This window comes from Chiloscyllium punctatum, chromosome 5 (genome assembly GCF_047496795.1).
Source record: "Chiloscyllium punctatum isolate Juve2018m chromosome 5, sChiPun1.3, whole genome shotgun sequence".
Lineage (NCBI taxonomy): Eukaryota > Metazoa > Chordata > Chondrichthyes > Orectolobiformes > Hemiscylliidae > Chiloscyllium > Chiloscyllium punctatum.
Window position 1 is genome coordinate 58,557,968 of NC_092743.1, and position 13,295 is coordinate 58,571,262.

Here is a 13,295-nt window from a genome sequence, read left to right on the forward strand (position 1 = left end):
TGAATTATTATATGACACATAATGTCGGGTAACATGGTGGCTCAGCAGTTAGCACTGCTGCCCCAAAGTGCCAGGGTCGCAGGTTCAATTCCAGCCTTTGGTGACTGTGTCTGTAGAGGTTGAACATTCTCTCCAAGTCTGCCCGGGTTTCCTGCAGATGCTCCAATTTCCTCCCACAGTCCAAAGATGTCCAGGTTAGGTGGAGTGGCCATGCTAAATTGCCTTAGTGTCCAGGGATATGCAGGCCAGGTGGATTAGCCATGGGAAATTCAGGGTTACGGGGTAGGGTAGGGGAATGCTCTTCAGAAGGGCAGTATGGGCTGAATGGCCTGCTTCCACACCATAAGGATTCTATCAATGTCCTTGTGCTGATTTACTTTCTTAATCGTTATAGCATCATCTACAGTGTAAACCAGTTCAATGCGGCTTGGTAGCCCAAATCATCCAGTTTCCAGATTCAGACTTGGAACATCTGCAGGATACTGACGTACATTTCCTGACATATGTCCTGACGTATGGGAAGTGCCTCAGAAGTTCAAACGTTTGAGTTCGCCCCACCTGCCCACTGATTTAACTGCAGCTCACTCAGGTCACCTGCCAACCAGTTTAATCACTTGCCCACTTCCAAACTGGCAATCATTTATTAAAAGACGTGACATTTAAAACTTACTTGAATGCAATAGCTGGTGCTGTAAAAAGGGGCATTTCCATTCCTGAAAGATCTTGGTCATTATATTTCAGTATACCTTTGTTTAAATCAACATTTTATTAAAATTATTTAGGATTTGCAGTTGTATTCTTGAAAAGCTTAAGCCTACTTTATGTTCTAGTGCATCTCAGCTTTTGGTTAATATATTTTGAAACAGAGTCCAAGACTATGGCTGTATATATTCAAAAATCACAGGAAAGGTACTTTGGCCCATCATGTCTGCACCAACATAACTACCACTAAAAGTGTGCTAATCCCAATTTTCCTGCGCTTGTCCCTTATCCTTAAATGTTATGGTATTTGAAGTACTCATCTAAATATTTTTTAAAGTTATAAGGTTTGCAGCTTCTGCTACCTTCCCAGTGCATTCCAGATCCCCACCACCCACTGAGTGGAAAAAAGTTCTTTTCCTAAATCCCCTCAATCTCCTGCCCCTTACCCTAAAACCATGCTCTGTCATGATTGACCCCTCAACCAAGGAAAATAGCTGATCTCCCTTCACCCTGTCTGTACTCCTCATAATGTTCTTTATTTCAGTCTTAACCCCTTTCATCTTTTCTAAAGAAAACAACCCAAGTCTGTCTTGTCTGTCCTTTTATAGCTCAATTTCTCCATCCCAGGCAATGTCCTGGTGAACCACCTCTGACTGTACAACTAAAAGATTTTTCATTGCTGCCAGAATCCCTAAGCTGAATCAAGGTCAAAATGTCTTCTTGACAGGAAATATTAAAATGGATTTAATATAAAAAGGGTGCTTTTGCAGTTTGGATTAAAGGAATAACCTAGCAATTTTAGTTTGGCAATGTATCTTGAGTTAGAAGCTAAATGAACACCAAAGGTTTATCATAAAATTATTTACTCTACTGTATATCATGGGATTTACTTTTGGTTTCAGAATTCCTTCTTTAAAAACAGTAAATTTTAAACCTTTGTGTTCCTTTTTAATTTATCATCTAAATATTCTTCTGCCAAACATTAATTTAACTGTTTGGATCTGGAAGGCATTTGACTGCATGCCACCAAATGTTACTACACAAAATAAGAGTCAATGGAATTAGGGGTAAAGTATTAGCACGGCTAGAGAATTGGTTAGTTAATAGGAAACAGACAATGTGAAGAGATATGTTATCTTTAAGTTGGCAAGATGTGACAAATGGAATGCTACAGGGATCCATGCTGGGGCATCTTCTATTTACAATTTCTATAAATGACTTGGATGAAGAAACCTAATAAATAGGTGCCAAATTATCTGTACCTAAGACAGGTAGGGAAGTGGGCACCAGGAGTCTGCATGGAGTTACCAATATGTTCAATAAATAGATGAAAATTTGGCAGATAGAATGCAAAGGATAAAAATGTGAATTTATCCACTTCACTTTTCTGATCTCACTAATATATTACTTAAATTGAGAGAGGTTGCACAACTGATGTCTAAAGTTATCTTTGTGGCCTAGTACATGAAATGACAGAAAGTGATTAGGCATGTAAGGTAAGTGGTTAACCAGGTATAAAAATAGGAATACTTAAAAGGTTTCAAGCAAGTCTAAATTCCAACTGATGCAAACGTATTCTGTCCAACCTTTCCTCAGACTTCCTATCCATTTCAGCTGTTAATCCAATAAAACACCTCAACTGCATTCAATGTACTTATGTCCTCCTCCTTTTATTAAGGAACTCAGTACTGCACGCTGTGTCCTAGATGTGGTCTCTCCAGTGCCTTCCATAATTGAAGCATAACCTCCCTGCTTCTATTCTGCATTTCCCTTACAATAAATGATAACATTCTATTAGCTTTCCTAATTATTTGCTGTACCTACATACTAACCTTTTGCAACTGCAAGGGCACTTAGATCCTCAATGTCAGAGCTGTGCAGTTTCTCATATTTAAATGATATGCTTTTAAGTCATCCTGCCAAACTGGGCAATTTCGCATTTTCCTCGTAATGCGCTATTTGTCAGATCCTTACCCACTCCTTAACTATCTTATTGTGGCTTCCTTATGTCCTCTGCAACTCTCGACTTACTTTCTGTCCTTTGTGCCAGAAAAACAATCTCAGCTTCAGTCTTTTGAAGTTATGGAGCAGTTATATACCACTGTGAACAGTGTTGTGGCCCTACAGAAACGCATTCAGACAAAAATTGATGTCAAACAAAGATGATTTAAATGGTAAATATTTAGTCAAATGATGTGAACTTGGGCATTAAAAGAAAGCTAACAAAGCAGAGAGGTTTAAAGTAAGAATTAGAGTCTGATGCCAATACACTGAAGCTCAGCTATCAACGATGAAGAGAAGGTTGTACACACGAGTTGGATGATCATTAATGTTTTGTACAGTTGTAAGGACGGAAGAAGCTAGTTTTAGAATCGGTGATATCCTCGGAAGCTGAAAATTTTAAATATTGGACAAGCTGATTTCAGCCTGCAAATAGTGAGCGGAAATGATTTGCTGATGATTTTGAGCCTCTTGAGAGTCAATATTGACATGTGAATTCTTTCAATTTAAGATCATGATCATCTGTGATGAGGGAACGTCTCTATTTTCAACTGGTGGAAATTGTAGTTCCTCTGGATGCTGGTCAAAAAGCTTTATAGCCGGTGAATGAGTTTAAACAGTGGTGAAGCATGTGTATAATGTAAAATTATGAAGGGCAATGATAGGGGAGACAGTAGGTAATGTCTGTCCTTGATGGAGAGATCAGTAACCAGAGACATAAGTTTAAGCTAATGGATTGAACGCTCAAACTCTTGCAACTTGGAAGTATTTAGATGTGCATTTGTGAGGCCCAAGGCTGTGGTCTATGTCCTGGAAAATGAGATTGAAATAGGTGGTTATTTCTGACTTGTGGGACATGATGAACCAAAGGACCTCTTTGTGCTGTAGACCTCTGACTCTAAAGCTGAATATTGGCCTTTGTGCCGAGGTCATGTCAAATGCCTGCTGCCTTAAACAGATGCAAAGAAAATAGAAATGCAACAAAAAATTAAACGCATTCTTCCAGTTTACTTAATCTTAAGAATTAAGATGCTCTGCCAAAAGCTGTTTCAGTTTTTCAGTGACTATTATGGCCTTCTGCAGTGAACCTCTTAGTAAGAAAGTCCATTATACTTTTCCACTGGAATCTACTGGGTTGTACCAGAGAGAAAATAATATTCCTCTAACCATTCTATAGTACTAACAACTTGCACTACTTTTTACTTCTGACCAGTAAAGATGTGACAACGGAAAATTTTTTCCCCATTCTGATGTATCTTAAGTCTCCTTTGCTCCTCAAGTTAAACTTAACAGTTGTAACTGATAAGACATTCAGTGTTACTGTTTTTTTTGTAAAATGGTTATGCCCAATTTATGCTTTGCGTCAATTGGAATATCCAGGATTCTAAGCCATAATAATATAAAGTATTTAACGTGTGATGGTGGTATCTGTTCCACTAGAGGTGTGTGTGTTTCATGTCTGCCAGCTTGACTCATTCCTGCAGTGAAGGACTTACTTTATGAAGAAAGATTGAACAATATTCCATTGCTTGGGAGAATTTAAAATTGAGCTCGTTTGAAAAAATTGATTCAACTACTTTGGTAAGAGGATAAGTGTAACAATCATACAAATTGGCAACACTGCAGGACAAATGGCAATATGGTAACTAAGTATAATCCAAGTGAAATTACAGTGATAGCAATTGAATAATCTGGAGCATCTAATTAATTTCCAGTTTCCTCAGGCTTTCAGATTTTTCCCCAAAGGTGGTCAGTGTTAATTTTTGAGAGATTCACATCAGTTAGGAAGCAAAGAAACTAGTCAGATTAATTTGAGATTTTTCAAGCTTGTTTGTTTTAAAAAATGATTACATTTCGCACAGTAATAAATCGAAATGGTGGTATCGTGATATAGTGCCATCTGTCCACCCACTCCACCAACTTGACCATATCTTTTGAGTTCCATGATATCCTCAGTTTACAGTTCTTCCAAGTTTAGTGTCATCTGCAAACTTGAAAATTGTCACCTGCACACCAAGATCCAGATCGTTAACACATATCGGGAAAAGTAAGGGTTCCAATACCAATCACCGGAGAACTCCACTCAGTAATCATGTCAACTCCACCTTCCCTCAGCCTTAAAAATATCCATTGACCATTACTCTGTTTTATATCACTCAGCCAATTTTGTATCAATTTTTATATCAATTTGTTTTGTCTTATAAAATCCACCCTATGGCTACAAAGTTTTGTTGGTGTAAAGATTTTCTCTTTAATAACTTCAGTAAAATATTTTAGCATTATGTCTAGTTCTAGTGGGTCTTGTTTGAAAAGCTGTGTGCTTATCTAATTTTGAAGTCCATCCATTCTTTTGAAGTACAGTAAGGCTGATGTCTTGATTAAGTTCTCCAGGGTGTAATTGGACCTAGATGACTGCTTGAGCTAATTATCAATGTACGAATGTTTTCATTGTTGTGACATCAAATGCACTGTGTAAAATCACTGTACTGCTCCAAGATCATCTAGAATCTATTGACACTGGTTGAAAGGTGCATAATGTCTGGGGATTAGATGTCCTAAAGTTAATAGCCTGTGGCCAAAATCGCATTGAATTTAAGTGATTGACCAGCTGTTAAACTGAGAGTCATGATGGGAATGCAGCCCCAGAACTTCAGTAGATAATCTCATTGGATCTAATCGAAGTTTTAATGACTGAGTAAATCAATTCTAGAAAGGCAAAGTTTGCTACAAATGCAGACATCATAATATCTCTTAATACAGTGCAGGGTAATTTCTGCTGACAATTAGCTTTCAGGGCTGGTATCTGCTTTGGAACTTCTAAAACCATGTGGTGACAACTTTCTGTTCAACATTCATGTTACAATTTGCACCGATGGTCAGCTAAACTTGCCCACTTGACATGATTAGTGTTTAAGTACTCTGATGTCACTTTTGACAGCATCCTTGAATTGGAGTTTTGAGCACCCTAGTGGTCTCCTGGCAGAGACCACTGCCCTGTATAACACATTTTTGGGGATATAACCATCTTTTCTCCTATCTGAGAAAGCGTCTAAAGTATGAACAAGTAGGGAAAGAGTTAAGTTTTGAATTTTAAGAAACAAAAGTTCAGCTAAGCATGACTCATATCAGATAAGAACTTGCAGTAAGCAATGAGGTGCTGGAGGCAAGAGTAGTGGGTTAACAAGGTGGAAAAGCATTCAGTATGTAAAGTCAATTGACAAGGTGAAAAGTATTCATTGTGCGAGTTCAGTTATTCATTGTGAACAGCAGGTAGCTTAATCTTTATATTGACACCCGCTGCTTGTAATGGTCACTCAATCAATATGTATGTTGCCTTATCTGTTATGTTATATTATGTTGCTCCTCCCTGTAAATGACTATATAATTCCTTAAGAAACTGCTGTTTGAGAGAAGACAGAGAACTCATGTCTCTGTGCACATGGATGATTGTTCTCTCTCCCTCTAGGGCTCAGAATAAAGATGAAGGAGGTAAAGCCATACTATGTCTGAGTGTTTTGCTTCGACTGATATGTAGATAGGGAAACGGGACGACATATCTACATGCCCAAGCCAGAAAAATCTCTTTCCTTAATTTGCGCCAGCATGCCTACATTGTTTGAACTTAAGTGATTTCTTTATTGATGGCTTTGTTTTTCCATGTAATGCTAAAGATGCATCCTGGACACCAGAGGTGGAATTTATTGATTCTGATCATTTCTGGTAAATTGTTCCTTGTAAACTGCTATTATCTACAGCTTAGGAAATTAGGTAATAATTCTTGGTGCAGTGGAGTCAGAATAATTTCAAAGTTTACGTGAAAAATAATTTTTTTACTCTTGGGTGAAAGTTGATGGAATCCTTTTGTGAGACAGAAACCATCAGCCTCTGGAGCTTCAAAGAACTCATAAACTGCAATATAGTTCATGATGAGGACATGTTAGGCATCTTTGACTTCCAACTGGTGTGACAGAAGTTGAAGCCATCATGAGACATAGGAAGAATTAAAAAGCTGCAGGAGTACTGGGATTCCAGCAAAGATTTACAAACTTGGAGGAGCAGTGCTTATCTGTCATCTCCATCAACTGTTCCTGAAAATCTGGGATGAAGAAGAAATTTTTGCTGATCTCAGGGATGCTTCCATCACTATATCCAAGAAAAGAAACTTGGTAGACTGTGGGAACTACTGAGACATCTCCCTACTCTCCATTGCCAGGAAGTTCATCGCCCAAATCAGAGGTAAGTAGCTTCTCCCACTGAGGAAGTCCTTTCAGAAAGTTATTCTGGCTTCTTACCAAACAATGAAACTGTAGGCATGATTTTCACTCTGCTACTTCAACAGAAATGCCAGCAACAACATCAACCACTCTATTTGGCCTTCATTTATCTGACCAAGGTTTCTGACTCAGTTGGAAAATGCTATGGAAGGCACTGTTAAAGGTCAGCTATCCAGTGAGTTTCTACAACGTCCTCTATGTCCTCCAAGACAAGATGTTGACGGCGGCCTTCTTCATTGGTAATATGACGACTCTTTGAGGTTGAGTCAAGCAGTGATATCATCGCTTCCACTCTTTTCTCCAACTTAAGAACAATCCGCTGTGATGCGGACATTGTCTGTCTACAAGACAATGGAAAACATTCGAACTTCAAACCTATTAAAATCTTAACGAGAAAACAACACCGACCTCACTTGTGGAACTTCAGTTTGCAGATAACAATGTCATCTCTGTATTGGAAGAGAATTTTCAAGCCTCACTTAATGCTTTCACAGAACCATTCTGAAGAATTGGTTTCAACCTTAGACTCAAATCCTTTACCAACCTATCCCAGGTCAAGTTATGGTTCATTCCTCCATTAAGATTCACGGAGAAATTCTCCCAAACTTGGAACATTTCCCTCACCTGGGAAGCTAGCTCTCATCTGTGGCTGACATTAATTCAAAATTTACCATTGCATCCAGTCTGCAAGTGCTGCCTTAAAAAGGAGAGTCTTTGACAACTGTGACATCCGTACTGGTGCCAAAATCCTTGTTTTCAGCAGTTATTCTCTTCTGTATAGTTGGCAGATTTAGAATACAGTTGACATAATCTTAAGACACTTGAAGTACTTTCAATGCCATTTTAGATTCTCCACGTCAGTTAGAAGGACAAGCAATACAAACATCAGTGTTCTAGAAGCAGTTAATATCACTAGCATTGAGGCAGTGTTCATCCAAAACCAACTCTTTTGGGCTCTCCACACGTTTTAGGATGCCTGAGTTCTGACTGCCACAGCAAATCCACTTCACCCAGCTCAAGGAAGGCAGACAAACAAGAGAAGGACAAAGGAAATATTTCAAAGATTCCTTGAAGACAACCCTCAAGAAATGCCGCATTGATGTCAACGCTTGGGAATTCACAAAAACTCCTGTATGAAGGCGACAGTTTTTCAAGATGCCTGTTGGCAAGAAGTAGTACAGAAAAGGAACCAGAGAAAGGAATGCCATTAATCTCAAGGTCAAAGACCACTTCCACCTCCTGGCAACACATACCAAATGCGTGGTCCAGAGATGCAGCTTTGGATCAGACTCCTTAGCCATGTAAGGATCCACAGAACCCATGACGAGTAACAGAATTTCCTAGGTGGATAATTGTACTGTCATTAGCAAGTGATTGATGTTGATTTAAGTTTACCAGACTTTGATGTTATGAGAATATAGAAGCACTTGGTTCTATGGGGCAGTTTAATATCCATTCAGAAGTTCCTTATCAGGACATCTGTCTTCTCTCTCGCCTTGATGGATTGAGGAGTGTGCTGGAAAATACAGAATGTTTTTAATTTTCATGTCTGATAAATTTGTCAAGTTGTTCCATGTAACATGTTATTATCTATGGCTGAGGAAATGAGATCAGCAATAATTCTTGTTGCTACAGAATGAGTGTGGTTTTTGAGATTAGATGAAGAAGTGGATGCAATATGACATTGAAACTAAGTAAGTATAACAAGATTTAAGTGTCAAGACTATCTTTGGGAAAGAGACCATACAAATTTTTGGGTTTTCCCAGAGTTTGGACAATAAAATCACATATCCTTGATTTCATCCTCATCAATCCAAGAGTAGCATTTTCATTCACATGCTGAGAACAGAGGACCCAAAAGGAAAAAAGTAAGACATTGTATTGTTAATTTAGTTTACTAGCTATTGTTATTTTGGATATAATTACCATTCAAGGAGTGAGGATAGAGGGTGACTGGTGGGGAGTTTCAGGTTGTTGTTCTTCTGGGGCTGAATGGGTGAACGAAACAATTGTCTTGAAATGAACTCTGCATGAAGCAGGAGCTGTTGGACCCTAGTTCAGTCCCAGAGTCTAGAAATAGTGAGATAGCTGAGCCTGAAGTAACTGAGATCATAACAGCCAGTATATTGGGAGAGAAAAGGCAACTGGAGAAGGAAGGAAGGAGGGAGGGAGGAGGAGAGAAAGCTGATGCAACAGGCCAAAATGTATTGGGACAAGAGCTCATGTGAAATGTGTTCCAAGCGGTTATAGCACTTACTGGAGAAGAGTGACATCTACAAGTTTTTGTTGACCAATGGGGCAGCAAACAGCAGCTGGAAGAGCAAAAACGAAAAGCAAAACTTTTTTCAAAAAAAAGAAAATGGTTGGCTCCAATTCAAATGGTGAAAGGGGTCAACCAGTCAATACATGAAACTGAAGCAGCAATGAAGAAAAGAAGAGAAGAAGAAACTTACAATCTGTCTGATTAAGTCAGTAAGGAGAAATGCAAAGTGTCAAGGAAATCTGAAATACAGGAAATTCAGAACTTGATATTTTGTCAAGGGTCAAAAAGGCTAAAACTGAGAATGGGAATGCAACATCTTCCGAAAACTTCAAGCTGCAGATATTGAGAAAAGTCAAGATTCCATCTTTGCAATCAAAGACTGACTAGCCCAAACTGTGTACCATAATTCTCAACGCCACCTGGACCCAGTAAAGAAAGTCAAGCAGTTCCATATCCATAGCCCAAACTCTTCACAAGGAGTATTGAGGTGGTACTAGATGGAAGGAATGGAGTGGCTTCAGGTGCTGTGAGAAAACGGTACTAAGGGGAGTCTGGCGGACGCGATGGGCCTGGGGAAGACTGTCCAGTGCATTGCTATGATAGCCATAAATGGTGGATCGAGGAGTCCTGAGACCTTTTTGTCTGTGGCTCTTTATCTACTCTGGGTATCAGAGTTTGAGATTCACACCAGAGATTACTGGTGTGGCTTTATCATGGAAACCAGAAAGATCGTTTACAAAGCCTGTGTTAAATCCATAAATGACCAGTTGTCATGACTACTTACAAAATAGCCATGAGGGACAGAGAACACTTTCAGAATTGTCACTGAAAATACGTTATTGTGGATGAAGGCCACAGAATCAAGAACTTAAATTGTTACCTTATTCAGGAGTTGAAAAGGTTCAACACTGACACCAAGCTGTTGTTGACTGGAACCCCTCTCCAGAATAGCCTGGCTAAACTGTGGTCACTGCTCAACTTTCTACTGCCCGATGTATTTGATGACTTGAAAAGTGTTGAATCTTGGTTTGACATTACCAGCATCACAGAAAACATTACAGATATAGTTGCCAGCGAGCCGGAACAAAATATTCTGCACATGCTTCACCAGATCCTGACTCCATTCCTGCTGAGGAGCTTGAAATCTGATGTCACTCTGGAAATTCCTCCAAAATAGGAGGTTGTGGTTTAGCTGCTCTCAGCGAGAGACAAGAGTCCATCTATACAGCCATTATCAATAAAAACCATCACAATGTTGCTGGGACAAGAACCCAAGCAGAAGAAACCCCAGCTAGCCCCTACAGGTTGACCGAAACATTGAAGCAGGAAGCTGATGAATTATACAGAGGATTATGACTATTTGGCAAAATTATTGCTGTGTTGCAGCAGCATGCCCATGAGCAGAGGCCTGTGTTGGATGTGTATATCCTACAAAATAAGGAAGTTCACCTGAAATTGCAGAATCATTGATGCTCCTCCAAAGTATTGTAATCATCCTTACTTCATCGAATACCCACTGGATCCCAAAACTCAGAAGTTTAAGACAGATGAGTTGGTGAAAAGCTCAGGAAAATTCCTCATTTTGGAGCAAATACTGCCAGCAAGAAGCTTTTTTTTTAAACCCCAGAATTGGGTTTTCAATTACTAGGGTCAGAGTTCTAGGTGAGTGTGGAAAAGTTTGAGAGATATGTGTGGAAAGTTCTTTACGCAGAGGTTGGAATGCGTTGACAGCAGAGGTGGTAGTCATTCTAGATGTATCTAAACAGGTACGTGAATGGGCAAGGAGCAGAGGGACTCAGTTCCTTAGAAAATAGGCGAGAGGTTAAGATTATCTGGATTGGTGCAGGATTGGAGGGCTGAAGGGTCTGTACCTGTGCTGTAATTTTCTTTAACAGGCGCTTAGTATTTATGAAATCAAAGCGTTTCTAATGTCAATATTTTCAAACATTCCCTGTTTTCAGTCAGTTCTAGGTTTTTAGGCCCTCAATCTAAAGTAAAATGTAATTCTTGTATAAATAAGCATTTTTCAAAAGTCAATTGACCTTGCAGATAACTGTTTGGTGTGTACTTGTTATTTAGTGTAGTTACAATATTGTTACATAGCTGTAGGGCAGTACAAAATGTTCAGTGTTAACTGTAACTATTTTTTTCTCAGTGAAGTATACAAAGTACAGCTTGCTGTAAAATGTTAGTTTTTCTTTCTCAGAGTCAGCATCTCATTCTTCTAGGTCGGAACCTGGAATCCATCTTGTCCCACCAAAAATTCAAAAGTATTGTCAATCCTGGTAAGTGGACCAGGAGTAACCAAACTAAATGTTTGCAAAAGATAGTGTCATAATTGCTTACTCATTACTTTCAATTAAATTTTTCACTGTGTATACAGATACTCCTATTTAATACAATGATATCATACATCTAACGCTAATAACTAATCCAATCTATTAAGAGTTAGGTTGCTAACGAGCGATGGTTTTTAAATTTTTCAGACAAATCTTACCTGATGAAGGGCAGCGCTCCGAAAGCTAGTGTTTCCCTATAAACCTATTGGACTGTAATCTGATGCTGTGATTTTTTTAACTTTGCCCACCCCAGTCCAACACCGGCTCCGCCACATCATGAATTTCCTTGAATTAGACATGACAGCTGTAGTTCAACACAGTTACCAGTAGTTTGAGACAAATGCTAATAAAATGATTATGCAAAAGTCATTTCCTTAGCTTGTTCCTCTCCCCCGCCCCCCAACTTGACGACCTGTCTATTTAGAGAGTGCTGAAATTAATTTGGATTAAATTTAAACCTGTTAACTTTGAAATGGATAGAATTAATTTGGATTCATATTGAACTTTTTAACCTTTTTAAAGACTAGTATCCTTTAAATGGTGTTTTTAACTACCAAAAGACCACCTTTAGCAGCAAACGATGTTGGAAAATTGTCAGGACGAGTTGCAAAGATTTTTACCTTTAGACACATTGCATTCATTATGAAGGACCTTTGAATCTTTTTGAATGCCTATTTTGACAAATAGCTATATCAGTTGATGGTGTCAAATGGTATTACAGGTAATATTTCTCCCATCAAAGCACAAAATTGTATTTTTAAAATTGCTGGTTTTGCAATTATGTCAAACCAATTTTGAAATTGAATTTGTTCTTCATCCCACTGAGACTTAGACTGAGACCACAGCTGTGTTGACCTGGCTGTCAGCAGCCATAGTGTAGAAGTGAAAAGAACCTGTTTTGAATTTCAAACAGCTGACTGAAAAATGAGATGTACATCTCAGCTGTCTGGAGTTGGTGAAGTCTAGGTGGAAGTTAAATATACTTAGATGCTTTTTTTTACATAATCCCTTAAGAGTGGGAAAACGTCTATTCCTGGCTTTTGAGAGTTTCTGTCATCAGGTGAGCAGGATGCATGGTTTCGCAACCACGTGTAGTAGTTTTAATGGGCATGGCAATAGAGCATTCTGTTCTGTCCCCTGCATTGCCTTTTGCTGCCATGTTTCTTTTTTCTGGTACTATTTAGAATAGAAGTTTTAATTTTTCCATTGTAGATGAAACCTGATTTGAATATTTTTTAATAAGTTTGGCATTAAAAAGATGTGAGCTGTCCAATTGTCTAATGTAAAATGGCCTAAAAGTTAGGTTAAAAAGTCATTCACTGGACCTGCAGTCTGTTAACTTAGAATGGCTTGAATTCTTTTAATCATTCATGATTAACAACCCCTCTCTTGCCGCCTCTTCTATTTGCATTAATGATTTGCCTTTAATGTTAGGGGAATTATTGAATTTAAGACTCATCAGCTAATCAAAGCGGTGGCTTTCAAATTTTGGTTGATCAGACACTGTGAATGTCAGTAATTCTAGGGACCCACTTTTTTGAAAGCTAAAGTTAGCTATTTAAAAGAAAGTAACACTAGAGGGCATAGTCTAAAACCTAGGACCTAACTGTTCAGGAAAGATCTTAGGAAGCACTTCAATGCACTGTGTGGGAGAAGTTTAGAGCTCTATTTCACAAGTAGCAGCTATTGCTGGAGCAGTTGTTAAATCTGACATAA

At 38.7% G+C, this 13,295-nt stretch overlaps 1 protein-coding gene and 1 pseudogene across 1 annotated transcript in view; both read left to right on the forward strand.

The window, feature by feature from the left end:
• Positions 1-13,295, forward strand: part of yes1 (YES proto-oncogene 1, Src family tyrosine kinase) — a 77,653-nt gene that overhangs the window by 11,679 nt on the left and 52,679 nt on the right. The gene's annotated exons all lie outside the window — the stretch shown is intronic.
• Positions 9,738-10,896, forward strand: LOC140477104 (lymphoid-specific helicase pseudogene; annotated as a pseudogene).